The following is an 18,624-nucleotide window of genomic DNA, read 5'->3' on the forward strand; positions in this document are numbered from 1 at the left end:
GTAATAACCTGTTCCTTGGGCCATGCTTTACTTTCACATTTGCTCATCTCACTTTTTCCTCCTCCTTCTCTGGAAATGCTCCAGTAAGTGTAATAAAAGATATTCAGCCCTTTTAAGAGTGATCTAATGTGAGGATGAAAAGAGTTAACTCAATATTTCCCCTCAGCTATGAAGAGAGAAAACACAGGAAAGGTTCTGGTAAATACAAAGCATTTGTACAATGCCACAAATTATCATGATGGATTTTGCAGAGAGCTGATGGAGTGCAGTTTTGCAGTGGGATCAGGAAGGGCTGGCTGGGTGAGCAGCAGCATGGTGCTGCTGGGTGCTAGCCCTGGCAGAGAAACTTCTGCTGGAAAACATTTTTACCTCTCATATCAATGTGCAAATGGCATCCTAATACAGAGATCTCCAGTCTGTTGCCCTGTAGTCCTTTCCAAAGTCTCTTCTTTCAGCAGGAAGAACTACAGCTAAATCTTCAAACACAGACATATCCTATTTTATACTTATTGTTCCCAAGAGCAAGTCAAATTCCCACAAAACCTGAGATCCACACCAACATTCTGCTTTGAGAAACCTGAATTTAACCCAGAATTTCTCTAGGTTTAAGTGGGGAATGTTGATGATGTTTGAATCTAGGTAGCTACAACTTACAGAGAGATGCAAACTAAGACACAGCTTCAAGGGGCAGATAATTACTTTTTTTTTTTGATATATTAAATTTTACCATGTCTACAGAACCAAATTATCTTCTATTTCACACAGTTTTACAGCTTTAGCTGAAATTATGTGTGTAAAAAAAACATTTCTCAAGAAAGTTTTTTTCTCAATGCTCTTTAAATAACTTGTGGCAACTCAGTAAACCCTCAAGAAGAGAAGGTATAGTGTTAATAAAGACTGGTATGCTGAGAATAATGATAACATTTTCATTTATAGCTCTGTTATTCTGCTAGAAGACAACAGATTGTTATGACTACATTAGCGAAGCATGATTTGAAGGGAAATTTCTTTTAGACAACTGATGTAATTGGGAGAAAAAAAAACCACCAAACAAACAGGTGTACTTCAGAACAAAACTGCAACGTTCAGTTTAGGACAGACTGAAAAAAAATCCCTGCACTGAATTTTACTGGGTTATGTTAATGACCTAGACAATCAGAAAGAGAAGATACTGAAATCTGTAGAGAACAATGGAGTTTAGGAGACGATTCAAGAGGAGAAAGAGGAAAAATAATGATCCTCAGTGGGACCTTGGAGTGTGTTCAACAGACAGGAGATGGGCTGGCTAACGTACCATTAGAGCAATAACCTTCCTCTGGGATTTTAAATTTGACCAGAATAATGACTTTTTTCTTCCTAGGTTCATCATATGGAAATTGCCTGTCTCCCACCAGGACAAGAAGCACTTCAGATATGCTGTGTTTTCTCAATGAAAAATGCAAGATTTTATGTCACAGTGTTTTTAATGCACGAGTTATGTTAACTTTTCCTACTAGAGAAAAGCCTCATCAAATAAAATTAAATTCACTGATAAATGCTCTGTTTGTTAAAAAAATACTGAAAGGAGTCAAATATCAAAACCAACATGAAAAACTCTGTGATCCTGGGGATTGATTCATCAGTGCAAATGGTTTACTGGTTGGTTATTTCACAGTAGCTCAGTGATATGATATCTCTGTCTGCAAGATACTGCATGATACTCACTGTTGGGTAAATACTGGCACAGAATTCACTGTGAGTAAGTACCCAGCTCAGCTAGTTAGAACTGAATCTAGGCATGGCAGGACCAGGCTGAAGTGGCCACTGTTACTTGACCCTGACATTGCAGTAAAACCTGTGAAGCACTGCCTTCCTTAGTACACATTTGGGTGGAGAACTTTTTTCCCCTCTTAAAGTAATGTTAACAAAGAACAAGATTTCCAAAAGTAGCTTGTGAGAGACAGTCCTCAGTGACCCTGTGGCAAAATAATGGGAGCCTTATTTAGCTGCTGGTGCTTGAGTCATGGGGAAGTCACGGCAGAAGTGTGACAGTGATAACAATCTGGCTGTGCAGGGAAGCATGGAGAGGTACCTCTCAATAGTTTTGCAAGTTCCATTCAGGAAATAACTACTCTCTGAGATGAAACACCATCACTGGTAGAACTACAAAGTCAGTTTCCCAATAGAGTGCCGGATATTCTATACAAAGATATCCTGTGGAAGCAGGATGAGCCTGAAAGAAACAGAGCAAACCTTAAGTCTGTTTGACTTCACCTTGGAGTTATCCTTTACAAAATATTGCAGCTCAGAGAATGTTTCTAATGTGCTCACGGGAACAACCAGTTCTCTACAGCATAGTTTTTAGGGAATGATCTAATTAACCTGAATATAATAGAGAATACTTCTTCCAGTGTAACAGAAAGGATTTAGAAACCAGTATTGTAACCTTCACAAGGAGTATATTTTTAACAGGTATTTAAACATGCATACATAAATAGAACATACTTAGATCCAAGCTACTCAGTTTCAGCAACTGAATAATCTGAAAACATGGTATTCTTGACATCCTAAAAATAAAACCTGACATTTAACATTCCCTCCTTTTTTTCTTTTTTCCCCCAGGAGTTTGTTATAGACTCAACATCACCAGACACTGGTAATTACACCTAGGAACAAAATGTACCTTTCTCTCCTTTTCTTTTCTTTTCTTTTCCCCTTAAACTGTTTTCAAATAGCTAGTAACATGTCACTATTATTCTTTTCATCACATAAATAGTTGCTCTGCTATCCAATATTTTGAAGTGATTTTCTAGATGAGTGCCTTGGTAACAAATCAACATCAGCACGTTTCCTTTATGGAATCACTGTCATACATAAAATACAATAAAATTGCTTTTTAAATAATGATACAATTTTCTTAATGAAAGCAGATTAGGTCTATATTTTATCTGTGTTTTGGGGGGAACGTTTCCAGCTTTCATTTGCGTAGAAATTTTTCTGTGAGAAAAAAACTTTCCTGAAATAAAGCTATTGTAGTCTTTCCAGACTTCATTCTGCTGTCATGATGCCAATTTGAAAGTAAAGTACAGAGGAATTTTCTTCTAAAACTCCTGTTTGTCAAGAACTTTCATAATTATATTAACTCTTGTTTTCTATAAGAAATGTGGGGTTTTTTCTGACATGATGTCTTCTCTGAGAAGCAGCCAAGTAAAGTGGCTGAAAAGTGCCATCTGCTGCATCCAGAGGAAATAACTGTACCTGAGCAAATACACCATGACTGGAAGAGTGAAAGAAGTCCTGCATCTTCCTTTTCAGGCCACTGCAGGAAAGACTAGGATCTTGGGAGAAGAAAAATTTTCTCCCTTAATTGTTAGAATCATAGAGTCATTTAGGTTGGAAAGGACCTGCAAGATATCAAGTCCAACCTTTGACTAAACACTACCATGCCAACAAAAACATAGCACTAGCTGCCATGTCCAGTAATTTCTTGAACACTTCCAGGGCTGGTGACTCAGTCACCTCCCTGGGTAGCCTGTTTCAATGTTTGACAACACTTTGCATGAAGAAATTGTTCCTGATGTCCAGCCTGAACCTCCTCTGGTACAGACTGGCCATGTCCTGTTGTCCCATTGCTATTTATCTGGGAGAAGAGGCTAAACCCTGCCTGGCTACAATCGCCCTTCTTGTAGAGAATGATAAGACCCCTTGAGACTCTTCTTACTCTGGGCTAAACACCCCCAACTCCCTCAGCAACTCTTCACAGGATTTGTGCTCCAGACCTTCACCAGTTCTGTCACCTTTCTCTGGACATGCTCCAGCGCCTCCATGTCATTCCTGAAATGAGGGGACTGAGCACAGGATTCAAGGTGCAGCCTCATCAGTGTTGAGGACAGGGGGACAATCACGGCCCTGGTCCTGCTGATCACACGCTTTTTGACACAGGCCAGGATGCCATTGGCCATCTTGGCACCTGGGCTCACTCCTGACTCATGTTCAGCTGCTGTTGACCAGCACTCCCAGGTCCTTTTCCACTGAGGAGCTTTCCAGGCGCTCTGCCCCAGCCTTTGGCACTGCCTGGGGTTGTTGTGACCCGAGTGCAGGACCCGGCATTTGGCCTTACTGAACCTCACACAAATGACCTTGGCCCATCGATCCAGCCTGTCCAGACCCTGCTGCAGAGCCTTCCTGCCCTCCAGCAGATCAACACTCCCACCCAGCTGGGTGTCATCTACAAACTTACTGAGGGTGCACTCCATTGCCTCATCCAGATCATTGATAAAGATATTAAATGTGAGCAGTCTCAATGCCAAGCCCTGCCTTTGTAGAAGCAATAAGATATTTTGCCTTTGGAGAAAAGCACTTCAGCAGCACTGACCTTTTTCATCATCTGGTACATCCCTATGGCTTGATGTGGTGGGCCAAACTACCACACTTGAAAAACAACTAATTAATATATATAGCTCTATTTTTTTATGTGTACACATACCTACACTGTGTTTCTTTTTTGGCCTTGGCATACTGGAAATAATTTCATATACGTTTCCTTAGCACATTTCAATTTAAATTAGTTGTCAAACATAAAAATTATGGATATAAAGCTGGTTTCTACAGTTTTTCCTAATTCTTTTTGCTCTCAAACTCTTTACCTCTAATGACTTTCAGACCCCATTTCTACACAGCAGACAAAAAGAAACCCTTAGTTTGTATCTCCTTGAACTCTGGAGAAGTTATCCTGGTATGGCTGTCCCAGTTCCTTCAGAGAATAGCTCTATCTGCAATTGGTTTTGTTCTTCTATTTCTGCTACTGTACTGACATCCTAAATCTGTCTAAAAATGCTTTTCATCTTAATCCAGGATGAACTGGTATCTCCTAAAATAGAAGATGTATTTCCTGCAAATTTTATGAAGACTGGGTGGCAGTGCACTAAGCCACTGCATTACACTGGTCTTTCCCAGCTCCCCAAAAGATGGTCTTTCCAATTCCTAAGGACGACAATGAGAAGAGAGGGATGCAAAAGTGAAAACAAAGGAAATGCTTCTGGGTGTGTCTTCACTGCAGGACCTAATAAAGGAACCTTAAGACTCCAAATTAGATATGAAAATATTGAAACAGACTTAAATCCATAAAAAAAATACGTACTTGTGTTTTATGAAAGATTTATTTTTATTTGCTTTATACATAGTAAGTCTCAAATAGATATGATTGACAATTAGCTGCTAAAAGGAATGTATTTATTTATTATGGGACATAGAGGGTCTGCAAAGGACTGACTGGATGAGACAAAGTAACAAGATTTTTTTATTTTCTCATATGCAGAGAAAAATCAGCTGCTGCTTAGATCTTGCTCTAAAATTTGGTGAAATTCAAAAGTAATGGATTACTTTTCTTATGGGGGCATATGTATACTCAGTTATAAGGAGCATGGGATGGCCCACATAATAAAACTTTGAAGTCTTGAATATATTGGGCAGGCTGTTCCCAAAAAATACATCTTTTTTTCATTTTACCCCACCATATGATATTTTACATAATTCACACACTGCATACTTTCTTGAAAATGAGCCAGCCACAGAAACTAAAATAATAATGTTCTCCAAATTACATCTGGTTTTTTTGGGCATCCCAGCTGAATTCTATCAAAACTTCTCATCCTTTTAAAGAAGTTGCTTGTACTTGAGGCACCACTGTCAGTCAGTTCAGCTTATTTTCATCAGGGTTTGAAGTGAACTTGATCTCATCTTGGAAGCAGATGCTCAGTCATTTACTGCCTTTTAGCTGAGTTTCAGTATTTGTTCACGGAAGGGGCTGGCGATTCCAGCTAAGGATGCAATACTTTTGTCTAGTTTAACTTGAAATCACACTTTAAACTAAATGGAACAGCACATACAATAGGTAAGCCCCGTGGGAAAAGGTCTGATGTTTAGGTGATTACTACAATGAATTACAGAATTACAGCGTTATCTGTCTGATACCCACTACTGAAAGAGATCTTACACTACAGAAAATTCAGTCTGTGTCCTCTTTTAGGAGCTGAACTGTGTTGATTCCACCACCACTCCCCCCATGTTTTTTAATACTTTTATATACTTAACATATCTCTTAATAGCCTAGCTTGAAAAGTAAATTTGATGTGATTAAAGTTTACAAAAGGGAGTAAAGGAAAAAATTATGTTTAAGTATACGTTTTAATCTGAAAACATGTTGGAGACCTTTTTTCTTTTCTCAAGCAGCTAAACCAATAATGATTTCAACTGACAAATTATTTCTATTTGCTTCCTGGCAAAAGAAAAGATGGTTTTAATTGGTAGATGTTTCTGAAGTCACAACATGAACTACAAATCTCAATTAAATGTAAAGCCATTTTTGTCTCTTATCTTCAGGGTGTTTCTTACAGCTGTAAAACACTTCGTAGCTCTTGACGTGTGAAGAACTTTCTCCTAATACCTGATAAGTCAAATCACTTATCTCTACAATCCTTTGCATGAAAGTTCCTAGAATGCTGATGGAAATAGGAAACTGTTCATTACTCCATTTGTGGGCACAAAAAAAATATTATTTGGTCAAAATTCCTAAGTGGACTACAAATGAAACTAAAAAGCAAGTATATATATAAAAAATATATTTGGAAGTACACTCCGATATTATTATTATTATTATTATTATTATTATTATTATTATTATTATTATTATTATTATTATTATTATTATTATTATTATTACTATTACTATTACTATTACTATTACTATTACTATTATTATTATTCCATTTCACAGTTTGGATTTGTGAATGAGATCACTGAAAATGCTGACTGGGAAATATTTGGAAAGAAATTAATGAAATATGAAGACCAATGAGAGGGTTTTTTTTAAAAAAAATCTTTGTTTACAAATGCCTTTCCTCACTGTTTAGGGAAAGAATACTCACTGGACTTTCCACAGTACCACAGTGGATTATTCTGGAAACACACAGTTCTAGGGCTGGGAACAACTCTGTCACAGCAGACAGGAACAAAAATATATTATTAGACCTTGAAGAACAGTGTGCTTAATGACTGTCCTTCTGCTAATTTCCAGACCTAGCTTGTGCAAGATCAAAATTAATCTTTGAAAGACTACATACTCCCTTTATTCAAAGAGAGAACGATATCTGGACTATTTCAATATGTGTCTTCAAACACTGTAGACCAACACAGTTACATATAACATAGCCCATAGTATTGAAAACTCAGGACAATTACAAATAAGCATTTCTAAAAAACATGTAATGAACATGTGAACTAATGCCACTGTCGTTCCCTTCCCATGGTCAAAAACATATCTTCCTTTGCCAGGTTTTTTATTCTCATATCCCAAAGGTTTTACAGCTGCTTGAATCCTACAGCCTTTTGGAAGGATTTTGGATGTAATTTTGTTCTCCTGGCTTCAGATAAAGACACATGCCTCTCATCCATGTGTCTAACTTCTTGAATAAAATGAAGATATTAAATTTAAAAAAGATCCACCCTCAAAAAAAAATCAAAAGACTAACCCAACAATGTTCCCCATATGATACAGAATCTCATTGCTTTTCAACTGCTAAAAAAACCTGAGAAATAAAACCCAGATTAAAGTCACTAATGTTATTTCTTGGCATTTTTTAATAGCCAAAAAGAAATTATTATAGCTGAAAACTAGATTTCAAGGTCAGAGATTTATCTGGCCAAAGACTGGGCATTTTTAACACCCACACCTTTGATTGTATTAAAACAATTCTTTAGAACAGTTTGACAATCTTCATTCAGTCATGCTCAAAGATTTTAGATATTCCTGCTTTCCACCTCATTCACTATTGCAATAAACAACTAAGAATAATCTTTTTGCATAATTTTTCCATCTTCATCCTCAGGTAAAAAACAGGTTAAAAATTAGGTAAATAAACATGGTAAGTTAAAGAGAACTTCAATGACTAGGAAAAACTGGTATGAAATTACTGCAGAAGTGATCTCATAGTGAACAAGATGTTCTCCCAACAACTCTGATGAAAAAGGAGAAAAAATTATCTTCGTATTTCTGAAAAGCTGCTGAATGGTTTTTCACCACATGTTCTGTGAGTATAAAAAAATATCTCTTCCAAACTCTTCTAACATGTAACACTCTACCCCCAGAGAAATCTGCTTCTGCTTTCCAAAAAATATAGGTCTTGAATTGAAATGTCACATTGAAAAGTTACTGAGGATTATTTTGAACATCTCAGCATGGAAAGAATGCAGTATTTATTGAGTCCATGTTCACTGGTGAGAACATACTTCAATGGTCACACTAAAAACTGCAGCTCTATCTCCTGAGATGGCAGGAACATAAATAAAAAGTTTTCAAGAATTTGTGGTAGGTAACTTTTTAGAACAAAAATATTACCATTGGTTCTCACTGTCCTAAGACTGGAAGAGCAACAGCACTGCTTAGGGGCCCACCCTGGAACTCTGGCAGTCAAACAGGTTGTGAAACATCACAGTGATAGCCAGAAGGAGCTGTTAGTCTGAACACAGACTCTTGTTTCTGTTGCTAGAGGAGACACAATATCCTGACAGGTTCAGCAAAGGCACACTGACAGCAGCAAACCATCAGGTAGTTTTGGGAGCCTCCTAGGAAGAAAGGACCAAGAGCAGAAGAGAATGTCAGGGAAAAAATATGAGTAGAAAAAAAGAAAATTCTGAAAGAAAACCCAAATCAAATCTAGAAATGTGATTAGTCCTATCCTCTCCTATCCAGGCCTAAATCTTACACCTCACATTTTCATCCCTATTTTTTTTTTACAGACACGCATATCATGTTGATCATTTCCCATGGCAGGTGATGCACCACACATCTATCCAGTTTCTAACCAACTTCAGCCATGAGTTTCTGCTTCTCCATGGGCTTTGGTGGTGCGTCACAGTAACCCTGGCTACAGGGCAGCTATTGATTCAAAATAGAAATACAGTGTGAGAGAATTTCAGAGCACAACAAGGCTATTGTGACTGGTCTGAACAGCCCCTGTTTCAGCAGCAAATGCAGAGTCCAATTTTCTGAGCACCTTGTTAGATGTTTCACATGGCATTCTGATTTCTCCTTGTGCTTGTTCAGGAGCTCATGACTGAGATATAAACAGCAGAAGGTACATGCAATGTACTATTACATTAATAGGGCACAAGCATAGAACTACAGAAGTATGCCATCAGAATGATGTATGTTTTTACAGTGATGAAGAAAATGAATAGTATAAAAATCACAAGACCAGCAATAAAAAAACAACAAAAAAGAAAACAAAAAGAAAACAAAAAGAAAACAAAAAATATTTGCCACCAGTGCCACCACTGCTGTTGTTGCCCAACATAGACAGAACTCCTTAGCATGATATTCTGCAACTGGGTTCATCCCACCTACTGCCATCATGAATGATACTCAAGATTTTTTTTCTCCAAGATTTTTATGACTTCATTGTGAAAAAAGCTCACACTGTGACTAAGATGGTGTGCTAATGATTAAAGAGAGAGCTCTGAGTTAAAAATTTGGTTCAGATGAATTATTTTCTTTGAACAAAAAATTATCTGGACAAAAGAGATTCTGCAGAATGCCCATGATTGTTAAAATATTATTAAATACTGTAATTTAGTTATCTTTCTACCATTTTTTCTACCATTCAGTCAAAGCAAAAGCATTCTACCTAAGTTTGAAATATGAGCAAAAATGCAGAGCTTCAGAGAGTCATGTTCATGGGAGCCTGTATCTTCTGCCTGCAGTCCCATCCAGGTAGGGGCAGCTTTCCCCCGTGAGGTCCCCCCAGGTCCTCTCAGTCTGGCCTTTCCAGCCAGACACTGGGGTAGCAGCATGACAGCAGAAGTGCTGCAGCACCCTCACAAAAGGGGAATTTGTGCACGTGCACCTCCAGGCAGCATCCTCCTCTGTGAGCAATACAGTCACATGCTGTATGTAATGGTTGGGTTGGAAGGGACCTTAGAGATCACCTTGTTCCATCCCCTCCACACACCGTGGCAGGGACATTTTCCACTAGGCTAAATTCCTCTAAGCCCCATCCAGCCTGGTCTTGAACACTTCCAGGGATGGATCAACAAGATTTGGGACTCAAAGGAACTGAATTTTCATTAACTTGCCGTTCATGATATAGCACTCGTGATTTGGGCATGATTTTTCAATAAAGAAACTCATATAGTATATCAAAACAATCACAATTTTATAAATACATATATAAAAAAAATCATACTCTTCCTTACACTTGATTCCCCATATTTTTTTCTCCCTAAAAAGCTAAAATCTGATATGATCCCCTTTCTACTATCTGTGAATTCTTCCAAAATTCTGAGGGAGTCCTGGCCTTAATAAGAGTACATTTTCAAATAATCCAGCAAAATTTTTACATTTCTAAAAATTTAATTTCTTCTGGTGAGTGACTGTATTATTACCTATGAATGAGAAATGTAAGTATATGTTATTGTGAAATTTTAGGTAGTTAATATGACATATTGGACATTCCTGTGATAGTTAAATAAGGTGATTTCTTTCTCTGTTGAATAAATGGGAACACAGACTACACATTCTTATTTGCATTATAAGGACTCTATATAATGTGTGCAAAATAATTCTCACAGGAAGCAATGCATGTTTAATTTGCTACTTTATTAAGTACATTGCAATTAGTGGAAATTACAAGTTAAAATATTAGGTCTACATGCTAAAACTTCAATGACTTGCTCACCTTTTCCTTTTTTTGTTAATGAAATGAAACATAAAACCACAGGAAAACTACATTCCTGCATCTCTCCATCTTACTGGATCCCTCCTATGTGATTCTTTGCTTAACAGTGTGAAGTCAGAACTGGAAGATGTATACTTATTGAATAAAATTTGTTTGTAGCAGATGTATTAGCAAGACTTGGAATGCATTTTATTTTAATTAATGAAATTTCCAATAACTAAAAAAGAGAAGTGGCGCTGCACACTCCACTATTTCATGCTAACCACGAGTATCTGGTTGGACTTGTGCAGGAGGGAAGGTTCCGACAAGTTCTCAGTCTTTTTTTTCCCTTCCCCATATATTTTATGCTTTAGATTCACTAAATAAATTTGGGTTTAAATATTCCCCAGGATCTTCATGCTGCCCTTCCCACAGCAGCAAATCCTGGTGCTGGCTTTTTACCATGAATATGATCAGAGTTTCTAGTCCAGAAACAGGAGAGAAATAGATTTACAAATCCAGAGTTACTAATATAAAATAAAACCACTGATCCAAACCCCAAAAATGCTTTGGAAATCATTAGTCAGTTTGCATCTAAACAGGAGAAGTTTAAATTTATTTGGGCTTAAAAAATACTCTTTGACTGCTCACTCATATTCTGGTCAGTTCTGTCAGTTAATCCAGTTACTCAAATTTGAACAATAAGTGTTCATACATTGTAGTTGAGGTTTGAAAATACTTTCAGCAGTGGCCTTATTTTATTTCACTTTTAATTCATGTTTAATTGATTTGTTTTACTGTGAAAAGGACACTAAATCAAGTGCTGAACATGTATGAACATACAATATTCTAAAATAAAATAAAATAATTACTGAATAACAAGTAATGAATAAATCAATAAAAATATTATGAACACACAGAAAATCCTTATGGTAAAAATATATTTCTATAGCAAAATAATGTTTCCTATCAGACCAAGGAAAAGCCACAGACAAGGTCTTCAACTCTTATACAAATTTAACCACAAAGTATTTTCTGAAGAAAATCTGGAAGTTGCAGTAATGTTTCCAGAATGGAAAAACTATGTTCAGAGCAGTATAGGAAATAGTCAGCAGGAAGAAACTGGAGCTGGGATTATGCCAAGTTATTTTGTTGCAGTAATATCAGTATGCCCTAAAGCCTATTCTGTAAATGAAGGTCTTTTATCACAGTTTATGTAAACATGATGTAGGAGATGAAAGAATCTTGATAAAATATTTTTTATCAAAATTATTTGATTATGGACTTTGATTTTCATGTACATTTGGGAATTGACAGTGTCCAGGTGCAAGCTTCAGTGACTCTGCACATCTGTGCCCTCTGCTTTGAGGCATAAATTGTACCATTGTGCCCTTAGGTACAATTACTAAACCTACTGCCTACACTGGGGGCCTTGTTCTAATGAAAGTGATTTATTTTCACTTGGAACTGCATGATAAGGCAAGCAAGAACATGCAATCATCATAATGGAAAATATTTTAGGAAATATGGCTTAATATGGAGTATTAAATGAAAAAAAAAAAAGACTGACAGATAATATATTGAAAACATCACATATTCAAAAGTCAGTCAAAAATTTTATCATCAATCATCACAGTTTTAAAGTTTTTTACTCTAAACTACACCAGCAGTGAAAACATATAAATATTAGATATGTGCATAAGTAGGCATCATTTTATAAAGCCAGGCAGTCACAGGACAGCATGAGTGCAGCACCATGCTGTACAGGGAAATCTGCCAAACATCTTGGTGAGGAGCTTGAATTCTGAAATGTGTCTGTCCATTCTAAAACTTATTTACAAGCTGCAGTTCTGATCCAAGCAACCATTTTCTTTCCCCAAAATGGCATATGTACAGTGCAGAGTGCTAACTCTCCCCGAGGACTTTGCAATTCACAAACTTAAAAATCTTTAATTTAAAAATGTAGTCTAACAACACTTAGGTTTTCAACTTTTCTCCATCCCAAGCTGATACTCTGCCTTGCTTATCTAGTGCACCCTTGTCTCAGGTGCAGTGTTTAAACACTTGCAATCTGGATTTTTTTCAAATATTTAAAAAATCTGAAGTACTTTGTTTTTTACAGAGCTGGGATCATTGGTGTTCTGCATAGCAACATACTTAGTAGTTTTATCTCACTTTTCATAGAAGAGCCCTTTTATAAAATTTAGTTTGCACATCAGGCAGTATCTGGAATCAGTGTGTCATGAATCCTAAATAATTTACCAATTAGCAAATTGGACTAGAGATGTTGTAATTAATTTATTGTTATGTCTGCTTTCTCTTCACACTTAACAAGTCAGCTGTTTATATAAGCATTAATATTCTTGAATGAAGATAATGTATCAAAAATGTGTATATGTTCATGTCCCTAAACCCATGTATTGTGTTTGTAAAAAAAAAAAAAAATACCACTGAATTGTGATAAAAAACTTTATGCACCCAAATGCAAGGAAATTATTTTGAAAAGTTACTCAAAAGAACTATCACTTCATGTTAAGGTAATCACAAAGAAAACCATCTATTCTATAAACTGCATTTGTAGCAGTTAGACAGATGTAAAATGGATTATAATAAAGAAAATTAAGAATTGCTACTATTTAGTAAAGGTGATTACAAATCTTTGTTGATTAAATTTTGCAAACCGCTATGTCCACTAATGAGCACACAAGCTGATTTAGTAGAATTACTCCTTTGTGTTTGGTAGAGTAATACATCCCTCTTTGTGCTGAAGGGACAAAAGAGAAGTGTCATCAGGAGCTGTCTGCCTGCACACACAAACACATTCTATAGAAATTGCCATATTATTGGAAGCATGGAGGAATGCCACTAGGAAAACACAGGAAACCCAAGCCAAGATTTGAGATAGCTAAATTCATTTATCAGACATTTTCATTCAGATTTGAGAGGGATACTTCAAAAGCCCCTGTTTCGCTGCTGTCTGTTAAAAGCGCCTATGGCATTCTTTATGATTATTAGTGAAAGAGAAATGAAGTGACCCGTGCAGTGCTCACTGGAGTCACATGGCTTGGAGACCCAGATACGGCGACTGCATCACGCTGTGTGATGAGCAGCACGTACATACACACTTCGGATCTGCTTGGGAGTGCCAGAGCAGATGAATGAAGGAAACTTGGTGGAACTTCCTAAACTGATGCCATGCTAAGAATGAATGCTCTTGTTTTCTGTTTTAAACAATATATGACTTGTTTGCAAGCTTCTATTCAATTAAAAAACCCAACAAACTGATGTCTCAGTAATGTTTACTAGAAACAAATTAATAGAAAGACAATCCTGAAAGATTCAAAATGCCTCTTAAAAGAAGTCATAGGTAATATGGCTTTGCCATTAAGTAGATATATATTGACTCTCTCAAATATGGAATAAACATAGCCATGTGTTCTTTAACATCAACATCCTATAAAGCCATACAACATAAATTTACTAACAGCATTAAGAAGAAAGAGCATTGTTTCTTGGGCAGAATATTTTGAATTAATTGAATTATTGGTAAAAAAAAATTCAGTGCTATAGGTTTTAACACAAACTCAAACTGATGACAAATTGCCAATGACATTGCCCCCTTCCTCTGATTTCAGCAGCAAACTATACAATGTTAGCACTAATTTCCTACTGTTCTGACTCAGGCAGCAATCTACCCTTTTGCAGACTTCTAGAAGCTTAGAAAGAGAAGCCTATTGCTTGAAGATGCCTAGACATTGAAGTGTTATTTTTAATAATTTCTACTATATCAAACTGGTCAAGTGTGTTAAAAACAGCCAAAGGTTATTGCTGTTCTATGTGTATCTCTTCTCCTGAAATATATGCTGCTACATAATGTGTGCCATAAGTATTAATTTTATCCAGGCTTTCCAAACTATATTTTTTGAATAAGATGTGAAATGTGGGTTATAATTCCCTCATTTCTTAATGTTCTCTAATAAATGACATTTGAAAGTGCTCCGTGGCATCTGTTATCTTTTCTTCTTCTCCTTTAGCAGAAAAATGGTTTTTCATCACAAATAGACCAAGCATATGCAGCAGATCTGGGAAGAATTAACCTTCAGCTATTAGTTTCTAGTTCTAACAGTAACTCAAAACTTTGTATGGTTGCTTTGTACAAAAAAAAAAAAAAAAAAAATAAAATCCAGGTTCCCTGATAAGCTGGCATGTGTCGGCAGAACTTCCTGCACAGCTCCAGTCTCAGCTTTATTTTCCCAAAATTATCCCTTTGCAGATGGTTTTTCACCACCAGATAAAAGTTTACTGCCACTGCTTCAAACACAGCCTAGAAAACTCTCTCTGAAAGCACCCTTTCTGCTTCCAGGGATGCCCATTCATGAAAAGCTGAGTTCAGCCTCTGCAGAACCATTTGTACCCATCCTAAACGTTTTCTTGACCCAATAGATAAGGAACATGTAGGAACCAAAATCAGGTGTATGTGGGTGAAGGTCTTGAAAAGCAGTTGAACACCGGTCAGGCATGAGGCACTTTCATTAAAGTTTTGTGAAGGCCCTATTTAAAGTTTCTCTGCACGGAAGCTCAATATTGCCATTGTTCAGTAGGATTTAACATTTTTCTCTGTTGGGGTCGATGAAGGAGATGGACATTGGACCCCCCCTACACCAGACAAGCTCCAGTGAAGACTGTCCTTCTCTGTTACCATCAAACTTTTCAAAATGAAATGAACCTAAAATATAACAACATCTTTAGGCAGACAAATGAGAGTCTGGCTATTGAAATTTCATTCATAGAGGCTTGTCCAAATAATAACTCTCTGTCTGCAGTCACTTTCTTATGAATGACTTAATTTAAGATGATTTCAGGGGCAGAAAATTAAATCATTCACAGTGAATAGATCTTCTAATAACAAGACACTTTTATCTCACAGGCAGCAGTATTGTCAGTACTTGGGCATAATTGGGACTAGAAATTGATAATTTGGCTGTAAAGGCTGTAAACAGCTAACCCAACAATAGAGACTTTTAAAATAGACTTAATATTGACTCAGGCTGTTTACTTGAAAACTTTCACCAGCTACGTGACATTTTGCTTTGCTAAGTATTAATAGGCACAGGGTCTAAGGCAAGTCTTGTTTCCTAACCAGTCACTTGCCCTAGTTATTCATTCTCTCTTGGCTGAATGGTGGTGGAAGCGAATTTATCTTCTGGGATTTTAGAAGAATTGCCTTAAAAGAATCCTTAATGCAAAACACAATCCTATTGTAACCTAAACAGTAGGGAAAGGTAGTGTGGGAAGCTAGCATTTTTAGTAAATAACTGGGTACTATAAAAAGGCCATAGGAATGTGAACAAAACATATTAAAAGCAATATTATGTGATAGAAAAGTCAAAGTTAAGATAAATATCTGAAAATGAGACACTTCAAAGTGTCACTTTGTCAGTTACACTTCAAAATGCTGACAGTCAGCATGCCCCCCTAAAATGTATGTGGTTCCATTAAAGATTTTATATTTATCTTGTAAGTGGTTCATAGGCTATTTAGAAATATTATTAAATCAGACATACAACTTTTTTCTTTCTTCTTTTAACCATAATGTCACTGTAGGAGGTGCAATATGTCAAACACTTACTAAAAAATATCACATAGCTGCTTTGGACCTAGGAAACCGTGATACTAAAAAAACATAGGGTCATTGTTGGTTTATATCCTGATCTGCAGAGATGATCTTTCACATCATTTTTTATTATCATTCAGGCAAGTTTCTGGACAGTGCCTTACAGACTTTCCTGATCTCCTCACAAGGAGAGAGATTTCCCTACAAATAAAATTGTATCCTCCATATTACTCCCATTTTCTAGTTTGTATGTTGATCAGCCATGACCAAAAAAAGATCAGGAATCACATATTTTTCCTTTTCTAGTTCTTTTTCCTTACCAGACATGTACTGTCTTTTAGCTCAGTGTTGCATATAAATAAAGCAAAGAGGACTACTAGTACTTCTGAAGCAAATGAGGAGCACAATAACAAGTTTAGCTGAAGCAAAAACAAAGCACAACACATAGCAGCATGACTGTTGCATTTCATCATTTCTTTAGGGTTCCCTCCTCTGGAAAAGTCACTCTACATGATCCACCAACCAAGCTGAAATTTGTATAAAGAGAATCAGAAAGATTAATTGATAAAATACTTCAAAGGTTGTGTTAGGGATGCACAGGCCTTCATCCAATTTCCATGTCAAAAGTCTGCATTCATGTATTACTGGAAGCTCTGGTACAGATCATGTGAGAGTGCCTGGGCCAGTACTCCTTTAGTCAGTGTGTCCCAAGAATAATGTTGGGTTTGAGTTTTCATTGGGAATACAAACTCTGAACCTTTACTCACTCCCAGAATGTGGAAAAAGCAGATTAGGGTTGTGCAACTAGATTTCTTCAGATGGTTCCTTTTTTGTTCCATCTGAAAATTTTGACCAAGCATAACAAAAAGAGGGCTTTGTTTGTTGGGAAAGCCAGACACTACAGATGGAAACAGTTTCTCTGATGGTGCTACAAACTTGCTGAAAATCTTAGATGAACAGCTTTGGGCCTGTGGTGGCTCTGCATCCCAGGCTCAGATTTCCCTGAACTCACTGAACGCCTGTCATTTGTTTATAAGCTCTGACACACAGAGAACATATCTGATTCTGCTGGAAGTGTGTTCAGCTGTCTGACACATACAAGATGTGCTGGATCCACCCTCCATGTCCTGCATGGTATCTGCACCCTCACTTCCATCCAGTGAGACTGGTCCCAGAGTGGCTGATCTGAGACATTAAAGAGGAAGAAACTTAAGAGAGGTTGCTGTGTAAACAACCTTACTCATGTAAGGCAGCAAGTTTTTGAACTTTATAAAAGGCAAAGGTATTGTGAGAAAATATTAACAGTACTCCATTCTCTTGAAAAGCACTCAAACACTGATCTGCTTTTACTTGCACTAACTGGCATAATAACCTGGGAGAGGAATTTGGCCATTTACTGGCATTTCTTTTTCAATTCTTATTTATCTACTAGCCTGAAATAAAATGTATTTAAAAAAAAAAATTCTTTTGAAGCTTAAAATTATTTAGTATAAATTATATTAATTTTAGTATTTCATTATCATCCTCAGTGAAGAACATTTCAACAGTTACAGAAACTAGTTATTTTTTTATACTTTTAACCATGTACATCATAAGATATGACAGTCTGCATGTGACAATACATAGTGATCATTTACTTGTATATCACAGGATTCTGACATTTGTAAATTGTACAACAAACAAACCCAAATAATTTAATAAATAAAACCCTACGATTATTCCTTGAAGTTTTAGCTGTAACTTGCAGTCATGATGTCACAGAATTCTTTAGGTTTGAAGGTAGTCACGGAGACTATTCTGAAAACTTGCTAAAAGCAGAACCAATTCTAGCATTAGATCAAGTTGCTTCAGCCGAATTTTTAAGATCTCCAAGGATAGTGTCACACACCATTTTGGTGGGATAAACACAAAAATATATATTTCTGAAGTTACTTTTAGCAGGAGGGATGTAGCATTTGACCAATGATTTCTGTTCTGCCACACACATTTATCACACACTCAAAAATGAGGTCTCAGTTCCTCTGGGCCAGCAGCACACACCTGTGTCATGAAGAAGGGGGAACAGGCAATCACTGCCCGCTCAGTGTTGGGGTCCTGGATGGTGGTTTGGCCATAATTTCCCCTGCAGGCTCTACCTTTGCCATGCTGGGACATCCTTTCCTGCTGTCTCCCTCTACCCGCCCAGTAGGGACTACTGTCTTAATTATTTATTGCTTTCTAACTTAGATTGCAAACATAAGCTGTCAATAGCCTTGCTAATCACTAGCCCCAGGCAAATCCCTTTGACTTCCTGCTTAGCTAAGACCAGTTACTGATTGT

The 18,624-nt window shown here is 36.8% G+C and overlaps 1 long non-coding RNA gene across 1 annotated transcript in view; it reads right to left on the bottom strand.

Annotated features, from left to right (window-relative positions):
- The window catches only part of LOC131576661 (uncharacterized), an 82,746-nt gene that overhangs the window by 27,308 nt on the left and 36,814 nt on the right, over positions 1 to 18,624 (bottom strand). The gene's annotated exons all lie outside the window — the stretch shown is intronic.

This window comes from Poecile atricapillus, chromosome 2 (assembly GCF_030490865.1).
Source record: "Poecile atricapillus isolate bPoeAtr1 chromosome 2, bPoeAtr1.hap1, whole genome shotgun sequence".
Lineage (NCBI taxonomy): Eukaryota > Metazoa > Chordata > Aves > Passeriformes > Paridae > Poecile > Poecile atricapillus.